The 12,172-nt window shown below is 36.6% G+C and overlaps 1 protein-coding gene and 1 non-coding gene across 3 annotated transcripts in view; both read left to right on the forward strand.

The window, feature by feature from the left end:
• Positions 1–12,172, forward strand: part of LOC138702079 (G-protein coupled receptor GRL101-like) — a 929,248-nt gene that overhangs the window by 294,986 nt on the left and 622,090 nt on the right. The gene's annotated exons all lie outside the window — the stretch shown is intronic.
• Positions 4,043–4,114, forward strand: TRNAY-AUA (transfer RNA tyrosine (anticodon AUA)). Its single transcript has one exon. It is a non-coding gene; the product is annotated as a tRNA-Tyr (tRNA).

The following is a 12,172-nucleotide window of genomic DNA, read 5'->3' on the forward strand; positions in this document are numbered from 1 at the left end:
AAACGAGAAGAGCGAATTTTTCAGTTTCCGAGATTTTGTAACATATTTCACAAACTTGTGTTGAACAACATTTTTTGCACGACCATATTTCTAAAATTGCAAATACAGTATATTTTCAATGAAAATGTAGAGCAATATTATTCCAAAGCCTTCGTAAAACTGCACTGTAATATTACTGTGCTCCAACCACGAGAAAGTCTCTGCCGGCTGAGACGAAAGGGAGTAATGCTGTGAATGAATGTTGATGTCATAAGATGTCATAAGGTCACACACGTGGGTACTCGTATCTCTATTGGCTCGCTGTCACAGCACAAACAATAACATTGATACACACATGTTTATACTACCCTAGTTACAAAATTAGATCACTGTTAATCTCCTGGTATTTTAATCTCCCCATACAGGAAATAACAAATGCAGGAGAGCGCATGGTTTTTAAACAGACGTTATAACGGTAATATTATATATCTACTTCGTTCCAATAGAAGAGGCAATAGTAAGCACATTTCTTTCACGGTTGATCTCCTGGTTGGAGAACAGCTGAGTAACAATAAGTTTTATGTTATGAAGAATGATTTCCATAGCAACAGACTTTCTGTGTGTGAATTCTAACTTTTAAGGCCTAACAACAATAGCAATAAATATAACAAAAAAAGTCGTGCAAAAAATGATATTGTCCACAGAAGAAAATAAAATATATCGTCCTTCCCTGCTATCACAGATTAGTATACACAGTCACAAAGCTCAAAATGTAGTAAATATGTATCCATAGATAGTTGCTAACCACTAGGTTCGCTAATATCGCCTCATTACAGACAATGCGAAATAGTACCGGCACAGTCGATTGTTCCTAGCACCTTCACAACTCAAGCTTCGTGACTGTATATACTAACTATCCTAGACTGTGCTGCTATGTTCGACTGAATGAATGAATGAATGAATGAATGAATGAATGAATGAATGAATGAATGAATGAATGAATGAATGAGTGGGGGAAGTGGGAGGCGAAACTTTAAAGGTACGTGAAAACACGTCCTTGCAAGGGGGGAGTTGGGGCTGTGAAAAACTGAATATGTGAGCTCCAAGCCTCTTGGCCACTTGTCTCACTTCGGGTTTCGCCGCCCCAGTGAAGGAGCGCTAGAAATTTCCAGTGGGTAAGCCGAAAATGGACGTAACTGATTAGCTACAACATACGGGGGGGGAGGGGCAGAAGTACAGCGACCTGATCCGGAGGAGAGACGCGATGGAGGAGAAGTCTAGGCACGAAACGGTAATAGCCAGTTTGGCTGTTTGAAGATTCGAACGCGTAGGGATTAATCTTAACGGCAATAGCCAATTGGCTCTTTAATGATTTTTCTGAGATCAGGAGACCAGCCAATTGGCTCTTTGATGACTCCATTGATCTGTACAAGGGGACGATTGAATTCTGTTAGGGCCCGAGTTCGATGTGAATAATAATTAATTTTGAGCCGTCACCAATGTCTGGGGAAGTGAATGCAGGTCCGTGGCCCATTTCTTTTAGGGCTCATCCCGACATTTGTCTTAACGCCTTAGGAAAACCACGGAAAAACCTTAGGCAGGATGAGATGTCTCAATTTCAGAGACTAGCCAGTTGGCTCTTAGGTAAAATGACTTGATTCGATGGACGTAGACTAGCCAATTGGGTCTATTACAACTCCATCGATCAGCAAAACGGAATTATTGGGGACGATATGTTAGCTCAAGTTATTTAATCATCATAACGGTATTAGCCAATTGGCTTTTTGATGGTTTCGGAGTCTAGTCAATTGACTCTTCACTCCGTAGACCTGTAAGGCCCAATTGTATAAAACTCCCTGACTAAAGATCAACTTTGATCGAAGATCGAAAAGTGAACCGAGTTCAGACACTTCTTCTATTGTATAAAACTTTTCTGCGATCAAATTACCTTGGTTCAAATGCAGTCTAAGTTCACGTGAAAAGGATTTGGCAACATCGCATAAACAGGTGAAATACGTGATGCGCGGACAGGTTTGTTCAGTGTTGCCAATCTAGCGACTTTAACTATTTTTCAACAACAATTTCTTTTAACTTTTATATTGCTTAAATAGGGATTTAGTGACCTTTCTAGCACCCCATAGTGACAAAATTTAATCTTTCTTTGTTGATAATGAGAAATCTAGCGACTTTACAACTACTTTTTGGCGACTTTCCGTACACTCTGTTGGCGACACTGGTTTTTTGTGCAATGTAAATAATGGCGGACAATAAGAAGAAGGTTGACTGTTCTCCGAGTTGTTATGGTGTTTGATACTGCTAAACATAATAAAGCTTTATAAAACGACAATTTTCGTTTAGTAATACAGTTAATTGAAAATTTATGAATGTACCTATCATATCCATTAATAATTAATGGTTGTTATAAACATAATATACTTATAGGTTATGTTATTTGATACTGCTGAACACGATAGAGCCTTATAAAATATAAGATTGTTTGTGTATTAAGGCAAGAAATTGAAAGAAATATATATAAATGTACCTATCATATCTATTAATATTAATAATAATGGACATTTTATTTGCACAATCTGTCATTCGTATATTTCAAACAGAAAAGAAATAACTGAACTTGGATCATCTAATTTAATCGGAGAAATTTCTTCAGTCAAAGTTGACTTTAGTTTGAGACAAATTAATCTCAGATTAGACTTCATACAACACAAAATTCCAAGTTCAGCTGAAACAAGGATCAATTTAACCTCTGATCTAAGATTAAATGGTTTATACAATCGGGCCTAAGAGGTATGTTCGACTAAAACACAGCCATAAGAAGTAACTTTCTTTAATTATGTAACGGACCGCAGAGAAAACAAATCGCAGAGTTCAAGGTTAGGTAAACAAGGGATTGGAGAGGCTTCGCTGGAGCTGGTGATGTACGGCGTTTCAGTTGAGCAAACCGACCTCAAGAATGGATTCGGGAAATCCTGCGCATAAACGAGGGAGATATCCCAAATCCCTGCGCGTGTGTATGACGTAATCAGCCGTATCGGAGGAGCTCTCACTGCCGAGTGGCTTGGTCGTGGTCTTGGCGCCGGGTTGAGCATCTTCAATTGAGCCGTTCAGAACATGAGCGGCACATGTCTCTCACAACCGTGTTTTTGTTTTGTTTCCTAGCAAATTGCAACTCACAGTGTTGGGTCATTATAGTGATTTTATGGTATTTAGCGCATTCTATACGTGGCAGCTGGAACTACAGAACTGTTCAATGATAGAGAGTTTATGAAAGTGGAAATGTCCGTATAAGATAACGTTAAACATTCGATAGTATACTGGTTAAATATCAGTAAATTTCAAATATTAAAATTATGAGGAAAGTAATTAACGAAAGGTAAGAAATATATTATCCTAAAAATGGATAATATATTTCTTGCCTTTCGCATTTTTAGGACAAGACCCAGTCAGAAGTAAGATAATACACAATAACCAATGCCTCGAACAAGTACAAAATTTCAATTATCTGGGTTGTGACATATCTTATCAAAATGAAAAAGATGTGAACAAGAAAATTACTAATTTTACACAAATTCTAGGAATAATAAACAATAAATTAAAACGATGAAAGAGTATTGGAACGGAGAAAAATTCCCTCCGGCGCCGGGATTTGAACCCGGGTTTTCAGCTCTACGTGCTGATGCTTTATCCACTAAGCCACACCGGATAACCACCTCGGCGCCGGACAGAATCGTCTCAGTTTAAGTTCCAACTCTTGGGTTCCCTCTTCGTATGATGACGCAGAATATCTGCATGGAAATATTATATGTACTTCGGTACATTAAAATAATATACATGATATGCGTAAATCACTTCGTGATTTAAGACGGCGCTTATTCCGTCGGATCCCGGCCAACTAGTCACTCATAACGAGTGCACCTCAGCACATGTGTGGACTTCAGTCCTACGTTCATAGACATCTATGACGTAGTGCAGAGGGCGGCCACTAGAGGGAACCCAAGAGTTGGAACGTAAACTGAGACGATTCTGTCCGGCGCCGAGGTGGGTATCCGGTGTGGCTTAGTGGATAAAGCATCAGCACATAGAGCTGAAAACCCGGGTTCAAATCCCGGCGCCGGAGGGAATTTTTCTCCGTTCCATTACTCTTTCATCGTATGATGACGCAGAATATCTGCATGGAAATATCATATGTACTTCGGTACATTATAATAATATATATAATATATTAAAAGCTAAATTAATACAAAAATCTACAAGGATAAAAATATATAATACACTAGCATTACCCTCTCTTTTATACGGAAGCGAGATTTGGACATTAAAGAAAAAAGACATTGGCAGAATCAAAGCAACGGAAATGAAATTTTCTAGGAGGACAGCAGGATATACTCTTTTAGACCGAAAAAAGGAATGAAGAACAATTAGAAGTAGAGTCGGTAGAAGAAAAAATCAACAGATACAAATTCAATTGGCTAGATCATGTAAGAAGAATGGAAAATTCAAGAATTCCAAACATTATGATGCAGTATAAACCTAGGGGACATCATCGACCAGGAAGACCTTTTAGAAGACTGCTAGATGGGGCCGAAACAGGTCTACAGAGGCCTAATTCGTGAAAGATGATGATGATGATGATGAAATATATTATTTTCTCTTCATATGAAGCGACGTTCCGAAATCGTCGCAGCTCACAACAAATTGTTGACTATGGGCCACTCAAAGATTATGGTAAGTGTCTGTTATCATTTTAATATTACAGACACGGGGTTACAAATCAAACGAAAGTTCGCACAGATCTGTAGGTCTGTACCTGCTCTCGATGCCGAGATATTACTGAGAGAACGCGCGTCACGTCTAATTTTATACCCAACTTCGGCGCCCTCATGCCCATAGTGAGGGGAGGTAGCGACATTGGTCATGATCACATAAGTTACATTAGTTTATTACCTAACTAATGGCATTAGCATTCGGCTGCGGCTGTGTTGTTACAGTAAGTATTTGAAATTACCGGTATGCTATTTTTTGTTTCACCAAGTATCTCGGAACCCATACAGGTGAGGGGAAAGACGTATTCTATAACAGATACTACTATATTATCAGCCTAAACGGGATTCAAACTCCTGTACCCACCTAGGCATTGTTAGTATGTATCTAATATTACAAATTCTGCCTATCCTTACCAACTTATGCAGCACAAGCGAGCCTTTTGTGTGAAATAGCCTAGTTTAGCTGAAGTTGATCGAATGGAGAGCCTCCGCTGTAAACAGTGCGATAGGCGAAAGTTTCCAAACTCTGTAATAGGATTCCATACGGTATCATCGTCCACCCTATTACAATGCGCTGAAATGGCAGTGTTGTCCCGCAGGAGAGCGAAGAGATGCAGTTGAATCTACAACTTTTTTCTGTGTTTAGAGGTTAATAAAAAACAGTAGCAAAGTTTGTGAATACTTATTGTCTTATAAAACTTTTTTAAGTGAACATTACACCTGAAACAAACTTTGAATAAATTTAGTATATCATGCCAATGGGCAATATAAAAGGACGTTATGTCTGCACATCTACCACTTAGATTCGACACTGACCTTGTGTTTTTATCACACGCTTTACCAACCTTCCAAATCAGTTATAAATGTCATCAGGAATGAATAATTTCGAGGGAAAAATTATTCCGGGGCCAGCTATCGAACTCGAGACCTTTGGTTTAACGTACCAACGCTCTACCAACTGAGCTACCCGGGAACTCTACCAGACACTGATCCAATTTTTCCGTCTATAGCCACAGACCTCAAAGTGGGCTGACAACCGTCAAGCAACCAACGTTGAGTGCACACTAACTCTGTGTGACTTAAATTGTGGTTTTTCTGTTAACGAGCAGTGACGTGTATTATGCAAATCAAGCTTTCAGGTATAACTCCCTGTAAAGTTGATTTGAAAAATTTCGAGGTAAAAATATTGAAAGCTCTTTCGTTACTGGAAAACGTGAACATATTTCTGGAACGTACTATACCCACTAAGTGAGTACTGCTTACTATATGCGGTCTTGGTTCTGTGTGGAGGACAGTTGGAACTTCGTTAGTAGAAGGGGTGGGAGTGAAGTGCATTCAAAAACTCAGGTACAATAAAAATTGAAGTAAAAATAAAATGATGTCCCTTTATATCTTCATTGAATATGCCTTGTAGAGACCGTATATTTTGATTCAAATAAACAGACATTATAGCTGTGTTTCATAAATGTAGAAACGTACAGAAAATAACTATGAATTTACTACATTTGTTCGAAAATAAATTGAATTTAATTACGTTGGAGTTGAACGATTCTCGCGCCAGACCAGAGATTTCCCGCGAGAATTCTAGAAGCGAAGTCTAAGGCGTGGGGATTTGCAAGTGAGAAAAGATAGACAGCTAACTAGCCGATCGAATGATCTGATCCCGACTTCCCCTCGCTGAAATTCGTTTCTCTTAATGACAGCGATTTATCGGATTTGACGTTAGATGGAGTGTCAGGTTTCTTCGACTGCAGCGCTCCACTTTCGACAAATTCCTACCACTTCAAATATGGCGGAAAGAAAGGTAAACATAACTTTGCGTTATAGAAGAAAAAATTGTGACGTAGGAATTCTTTTTTAATGGCTAATTCATAAGAGTTGGATGAGGATATATTACGCATGAAATACATTAATAAATGCGACCTTTCCCAAAAATGTAATCCCTTTTGATTTATCTTTTACGATTTAGTAGTTAGGACCATCTTTGCTTGGCTAAGATCATGACGCAATAACCTTAGCAATTGCAAGCGTGTGACGTCACGCACAGCTGATCAACATGTCTACAGGGAGCAGCCTCGTAGAAAGCTTTATGTAATGCAGTAGGTGAGCTGTAAAAATTTAATGTTTCTAGCTATCTTAGTTTCTGAGGGAAATATAAATATTGATGGCCTCGATCTAATACCACGTGTATGTGATTTTTTTCCACAATGTTCAAGAGGGACATAAAATGTTTGTTATTTATGTATTCTATCTATTTGAACCACTGAAAAACACAATAATCAGTAAGAATGTAGTATTATTACTGATTATTATGCTCTTCAGTGGTCCAGATAGAATACATAAATAATAAACAGTTTTATAATTCTTCTGAACATTTTGAAAAAAAAAATCACATACGTGATATTAGATCCAGGCCATCGATATGTTGTGAACTTTTAATTTCCGACAAAATAAACGACAAATTGAATATTAGAAAGCGTTCATCTTCAGTAACACATGATACTAAATTTGTTTTGAAAATTCACAAGTTGCTCATTATAGTCATTAACAATACCGCCAACTTATGAAACAAATATTCAGCTACAAAACACGTCAAATCACAACTTCGTATACCAAATAGTTTCATAGATAGGGCCTACTTATGTTTTTATACGGGATGAGAAAAAAAAGTCGTTTCAGACAAAGTGTATTACGTAGGCTAATTAGAAGCACCTACAATATAATTTTTCAATAAATTATATACCAAATTACCCAGGGAGATCAAAATAATTATTTAAGACATAAAAATGAAATTTTTAATTTTTTTCTTTTGAACTTTGAGCACTTAATGACATAATCTAAAGTAAATACCTTGGTATTTATTGATTTCCTTATTCATTTTGTAATATTTTCTACTATATACTTCAATGAAAACACCCTGTAACTGCTCAACAATTTATTTTAAAAGAAAGAAATAAGTTTCAATAAAAGTTGCTTAGTTTATTGAGGGGAACAAAAGTATTTTTTTTTAAATTCCATGATTTCATTTAACCAAATTTGAAGATGCACCTCGGTGCCCCCTAAAGGGGCCCGGGCAAATATTGTCCATATCACAGTTTGGAAGACCCCCTTCCCCCAATAAAATTTAGAAGACAAAGCATTTGGTTTTATATATTCGTTTAAGAGATATTAACTTGTAACACTTTATGTGGGCCACTCTGTATATATTTTGCTCTTAAAGTAAAGGAGGTCTTATACGAGAGGGTGTCTAATAAGCGAGTAAATACGGCATTTAACATTGTTCGACATTAATTCAGGTAGAAGGGTTTCTTAATAGCTTTTTTTAATTCAGCTCTGTTTTCTCATACATTATTAAATAGCAAGGGGCTGTTATCTTAAGTTTCAAGCTGATTTTGTATCCACAGTGGTTTATTGATTCGAAAATTAATACTGTAGACTAAGTTATTAATAAAGTTAGTGGACGAAGTTAAGTAACCTTATCGGTGGGGACATACTTCGGGTATTTAACCCGATCTATTTTCCACTGTGCCACATGGCTTGTATTGACATTTGACTTGCGTTCACAACACACTATATAAGTAATCTATTATGTGTTATTTTCCTGCCGAATGACTACGTCATAACAAAGCTGTGAGCGTAGTTAATAGATATCTTAGCACCCCATCGATAAATGTTCATGACGCCCATCGGTATTTAATTAGTAGGAACAAGTGCGCTGGCTGATGTAAATTAAAGACACACACAGAAATGTTAGGATAAGAGCAGCCCTCTTCAACCATATGTCAGGGGCGATGTAATTGATTGAAACCAAGACACAAACACACTAATTAGTTCTGAGTTCGTTGGCAATTATCGGGAGCTCTTTCGCATACTGAATTCCATCATTAACAGGCTTCTTGCACAGTTTTCGTTTACAGCAAGTAAATATACCAAAACTATTAACACAAAAGCCATATAAATCTGATTTCACGTAATAATTATTAGACTACCCATCAAGCTGCTGATGTTTATACCGGGTGTTCCATAAGTTCCATACAAAACTTGGAAATTTATCTCTTGAAGAGGTGGAGAAGTTCAAATATCTTGGAGCAACAGTAACAAATATAAATGATACTCGGGAGGAAATTAAACATAGAATAAATGTGGGAAATGCCTGTTATTATTCGGTTGAGAAGCTTTTATCATCCAGTCTGCTGTCAAAAAAATCTGAAAGTTAGAATTTATAAAACAGTTATATTACGGGTTGTTCTTTATGGTTATGAAACTTGGACTTTCACTTTGAGAGAGGAACATAGGTTAAGGGTGTTTGAGAATAAGGTGTTTAGGAAAATATTTGGGGCTATGAGGGATGAAGTTACAGGAGAATGGAGAAAGTTACGCAACACAGAACTGCACGCATTGTATTCTTCACCTGACATAATTAGGAACATTAAATCCAGACGTTTGAGATGGGCAGGGCATGTAGCACGTATGGGCGAATCCAGAAATGCATATAGAGTGTTAGATGGGAGGCCGGAGGGAAGACCTTTAGGGAGGCCGAGACGTAGATGGGAAGATAATATTAAAATGGATTTGAGGGAGTTGGGATATAATGATAGAGAATGGATTAATCTTGCTCAGGATAGGGACCAATGGCGGGCTTATGTGAGGCCGGCAATGAACCTCCGGGTTCCTTAAAAGCCAGTAAGTAAGTTCTATAAGTCATGTCATTAATTTTGGTGGATGGTTTCAATCAATGGCCGAATGCATGAAAGTCTGTTGTGTTTCGGTAAACAACCTCTTCTTCGGGACGTGTTTTGAATAGGAGAGTGGGAGATCATTTCAATGTTGATTGTATTTAATGTTAACCTATAAGAAAAAAACTCAAATGATTTACGCACAGTTCACATTTTTTTGTTTCCAAGATGTGAAGGGAAGCATCAAGCAGTAATTTGCTTCAACCAATTAGAAATTGTTGCTTCCCATTTAAATTTCTAAAGTAGTTAACCGGTAAATTTACGTAAAAGAAAGTAAAATTGCAGCGTTGTCTTCAAACGCAATTCTTTATATAATTTCAAGAGAAAAATTGTTCCGTGGCCGGGTATCGATCCCGGGACCCCTTGCTTAACGCACGAATGCTCTACTGACTGAGCTACCCAGGAACTACACCCAAAACCGCCCCAATTTTCCCCTTTATATCCACACAACTCAAGTGAGCTGACAAGGCGCATTCGAGCGCTAAGCAAGGGGTCCCGGCTTCGATACCCAGCCACGGAACAATTTTTCTCTTGATATTATTCAACTCTGCTTCACAGGGAGCTTTACCTGAAAGCCAGATTTGCGCAATTCTTTATGTTTGCAATCTTGTTTTCTCCATCGCTCTAACAAACGTAAAAGTATAATAAAAGTGTTGTTATATTTAACATGTAGAATTACCTCTTAAATTTTGGTGAAACGGTCCCATTCCACCTTTTATAGTTCAGTATGCATAGTGAACTGTAAGAAATGTAATTAATTTTAGGGGGTTATTTTTTTAGATATTTCAAACAAAGAAGTTGAATAAAATGTTGCTTGTCTTTTTTTTTTTTTTTTTAGCTTCCTTTACGAGATAAAAATTGTTTCATATGAAACATTTCATAGCGTGTTTTGGGAAAGCCATTGATTTAATTCCCAATATGCTCTGTCAGTTTAAGAGAGCAGGGTATTATGACAATAAATGATAGAAATAAATTTAGTTTTGTCCTTTAAATATGCAGAAAATTGATACGAACAAATGTAACTTAGTAAAATTTCTTTTCAGAACGAATACCCAGATACATAATACAGTAAGTCTTAAGTCCAATGGCTACACTACCTATGAAGAAGTCCATGGAATAGCGGAAACCGGAAGTCTTCGGCGTATTGATATTATAACATTTAAACCTGAAGATACAAAAGGTTATATTATGGATCCGGCCAGCAGATTCGAGACGCATCAAAATCAACCCGAGGTGGTTAATCTAGAGAAAAGGGCAATTTATGAACCGACTATTCCTTATTACAAAACATCATATAAACTCAGGGATATAGAAGTCATCGGATTAATGGTGGGCGCTAGAGGGACCATAACAAAACAATTCGTGTCATTCTGTCATAAATTTAGAGTCCCAACAAGGAAATTTCTATGATAGCTTTGAAGGGTTCTCTGCAGATTTTACGGCAACACTTGTACTTCAATTCAAATTGCAGTTGAATTTTTTCATTCTATTTTTTTATCTGTGTTATATTTTACTGCAAATTTTCATTATTGTAAAACATTATTTACTGTAAATTTTAGTTTATTTTAAACAAACTCCTTGAAAGATATTTTTCAATGTCACATCTTAAATGTTACTTTTTAACATTCTTTGTCTTTGGCAACCTCACCAAGTTGAGGAAGATTAAAAATAAAATTAGGCCTATTGTTATTGAAAAACTTCTAGCTGATTTGGTATCAATAATACTGAAATATACTCATCTTGTAACAAGCTAATTCCGCTATTATATAATCTAACGAACACCTGGGACAAAGTTTCGTGTCTTGTCTAATGATAAAATTCAAGTGATACACACTTGAGAGTCTCATGATGCATAAAATCTTAGGACAGTCAAGAGTTGCAGAATTCTTAGAATGTGAATACCACGCCTTCTGCTTGGTTCTTCAATCAGTAATAGAATAAAAAATGTAATTTAGGAAGGTGTCCTTTATGAATCTGTAGCGTTTGTAAAACTACTCATCACCGTAAAATTCTAGTAGATTTTCATTGTCTCTAAAATATCTTGGCAACCTCGGTCTATGTTCATTGTAATCTTAATTTCCAATGAAATCATGAAACTCGATCAAATCGTCATCTAAAATATCTACCATTTTTTTTCTCACTTCCGACTGACATCGTCCCAAGCCCGGTAGGACAGTCTCAAGCGCTTTTTAAAAATTTGAATTCATTCATTCATTCATTCATTCATTCATTCATTCATTCATTCATTCATTCATTCATTCATTCATTCATTCATTCATTCATACGGTTCTGTCCAAGGGCTGATCTTTCACTACAAACCCAACATTCTCCAGTCTTTCCTATTTTCTGCCTTTCTCTTAGTCTCCGCTTATGATCCATATATCTTAAGGTATGTATTAACGTTTTGGAGGAAAATCTACATTTTTTAACCAACCATTTTAAGATAATTATCAGACAACATATGAAAGTAGACTAACATAACCATATATCAGAAATTTCAATTTCACTTTTTGATTCCTTAAAAAAATGATTAATTAAGAATGATTCTATTTCTTCAAAATGCCATATATTTTCTAAAATTACTCAATTTTGAAATTTCTTTCACAGAGTTATTGCTGTTTATGCGTACAATACTCTGTACTAGGATTTTGCAGCTAACATTATTACAAAGAAAAT

The sequence above is a fragment of the Periplaneta americana genome, chromosome 6 (assembly GCF_040183065.1).
Source record: "Periplaneta americana isolate PAMFEO1 chromosome 6, P.americana_PAMFEO1_priV1, whole genome shotgun sequence".
Lineage (NCBI taxonomy): Eukaryota > Metazoa > Arthropoda > Insecta > Blattodea > Blattidae > Periplaneta > Periplaneta americana.